Source organism: Raphanus sativus, chromosome 7, assembly GCF_000801105.2.
Source record: "Raphanus sativus cultivar WK10039 chromosome 7, ASM80110v3, whole genome shotgun sequence".
Lineage (NCBI taxonomy): Eukaryota > Viridiplantae > Streptophyta > Magnoliopsida > Brassicales > Brassicaceae > Raphanus > Raphanus sativus.
In genome coordinates this window covers 14,737,662-14,740,620 of record NC_079517.1, presented here as the reverse complement: position 1 = coordinate 14,740,620, position 2,959 = coordinate 14,737,662, and positions in this window count along the sequence as shown.

Below are 2,959 nucleotides of genomic sequence, written 5' to 3'. Positions count from 1 at the left end.
GTTTCGTATGGCCAGTTTCCTTGCAGTTTGAGCATCTCCGTGCCCTGTGTTTCTTCCTGGGTTTTGTGTCCCCTCATCCTAGATAGCTCCAACCAAGATTGCCATCTTGATTTCTTCTGTCTCCCCGGACCACGCTTTACGTTTGGAGGAAAGCATTCTCGTTCCTCAATATGTTGTGACACGATAGGATATATATTCTCTGAGTATCCTGCATACAGATGATTCTTTGAGTAAAGTGGACATACAAGTGTGTCGATATGCACACCAGCATGTGTTCCAGCTGCTATAGCATGAGAGCAAGGTATTTTCTCCACTCCATAGACACCACAACCACACTTTACATGTTCCAAATCAACCGCACAGTCCATTTTGCCACCTTTGACAAAGAAACGCCATCCATCAATTGGTTCGACCGTCATCGTATCCGCTATCTCTGATCGAACAGCAAGCAAGTATTCAACACCCCGGCTATGTACAGTTGGGAGACTCAAAGCATCTTGTCTCCTTTTCCAATACCATTTTCCTAACTTCTGCCTTATGAACTCCAGCAGGAACGGAATCGGAAATCCTCTTGCTCGCTTCAGTGCGGAATTAATAGATTCAGCGATGTTGCTTGTTTTTATGTTGAACCTGTTCCCCTTACAATAAACCCTTGACCATAGCTTGGCGTCGGCCTTCTCCAAATACGTTGCAAGTTCCGGGTTTGCACTCCGTATCTCAGCCATGTACCGGTTAAAATCGTGAACCGTGTGCGCATAAGCAGCCCCTTTCACCAAGTACATGAGATGTTTCCCTTTAAACTTTTTGACAATGTTATCTTGAAGGTGATAATAACATATTCCTCGGGTTGCCCAAGGAAACACCTTCTCACACGCACTTTTAATGGCCGCGTGCCGGTCAGAGACTATCACCAGAGGTTTGTCATGAGATATACAACTAGCCAATTTTGTGAAAAACCATTCCCAAGAAGGTTCATCTTCAGCATCCACGATCCCAAAAGCCAATGGGAATATCTGAAAATTGCCATCTTGTGCGGCTGCAACTAACATAACACCTCCATACTTTCCACTTAGGTGAGTTCCATCCACCACAATGACCCTTCTCTGATACTTAAAACCTTTGATAGAAGCTCCAAAAGAGAGAAATAGATACTTAAATCTTTTTTCAGAATCAAGTTCTATAGCCGTGATAGAATCAGGATTTGCAATGGAGATTTGCTCGAGATATGAAGGCAGACGCGAATACCCTTCTTCTGCTGATCCTCTCACCAATTTCTGTGCATATAACAGTGCTCTGTATGAAGTGGTGTAATCAAGCGTCATGCCAAACATGTTCTTCATTGCATCAGTGATATGCTGTGGAGTTATCCCATCAATGATCCCAACACGATCAATGAAAAGACTACCAACATACTTTGGAGTACAGTGTCTCCGCTGAGCGATTCGGTCTCCAATTGAGCATAAATGTTTTTCCACATACTTTGTTACCCAAAACGTGTTTGACCCATGTTTCACACTCGCTCTGATCTTCCATTCCACAAACCGCTAACCCGACATATTGCCACAAGGAGAGTTTTTGTTGATTTGTATATTCTGAAAGAAAACCTACCCCTCACTGCTGTCAACCGCAGCTCTGAAAGCAGTGCATCCTTGCTAACAAAACTCTGGTTGACATAGATGCTGGTACAATCCGATTTTCCTCCTTCAATAGCATTTGTCTTAGCATATTCTTTCAATTTCTTCAAAAAAATATTATCATCATCTTCCTCGTCCTCATCTTAGAACCTTTCCATAAAGACTGTAATCCCCACCATTCTGATCCGTTCACCAACAATAGTGTTATCAGCATTCCTCCTGGCCCATTTTCCTCCTCCCCATTTTCCTCCTCCCCATCTTGATTTCATCTTCAACAGACTCATTATCACCAACATCTTCAAAACATTCATCAGCCTTCATCATTATCACCAACATCTTCTTCCCATTCACCAGCTTCATCATTATCACCAACATCTTCTTCACCATTCACCAGCTTCATCATTATCACCAGCTTCTTCTCTTTTTCTCTGAAACCGTTTTCCACCTTGCTGCGGCTTGATACACAAGACCATTACTCTATGCGTTTTGAGTATCTCAAGTTTCGAACTTGTCTATCACTTGTAACATGAATGGGAGGACTGCTTGGAGTCATCATCATTTCTGCTGGTAATGAGTAGCTAATCTCCACAGTCACTGATCTCATGTCCAGGTATAATCTTCTTGAGCCATTGCAACAAGTTCAGCATGTGTTGAATCTTCATTCAATAAAAACAATCTTGCTCCTTTGAGATCATCAACCACAAAATCCCAACGGAAATCTCTCAACAACCATTCTCCATACACTGCAGTTAACTTAAAAATCATCTGCAAATATTCAAAATAAAACACATTTAGAAACATAGAGAAAATGAAGAAGTTCAACAAACATTATCGCAGACGACTTAGATTTTAAGTCGTCCAGAAGAGATACTTAAAGGTAAGTCGTCTAAAGAGGTCACTTTTGCAATTGAAAATTAAAAGGGACGACTTAATTCTAAGTCGTCCGGCTTTGTTTGTTGTTAAAAAAAAAAATTCAGACGACTTATATATAAGTCGTCTACGAAAAACGGGCTGTTTTTGCATTTGACCGAATCGTGTCAGATCTTTGACTATTTCTGGACGACTTATAAATCAGTCGTCTCTGGAAAGTAAAAATTTTCAATATTTTATTCAAAACTAGACGACTTACACCGTAAGTCGTCCCAGGTTAGTTTTGTAATTGAAAAATAAACTTGAAATTTAACTTTTCTCCAGACGACTTAACTAAAAGTCGTCCAGCTAGACGGACTTAATTTAAGGTCGTCCGGATAAGCCAAGGTTTGACGACCTCTCTAATTGGGGAAAAATTCTGGACGACTTTGCTTTCCCCGGACGACTTTAAATTA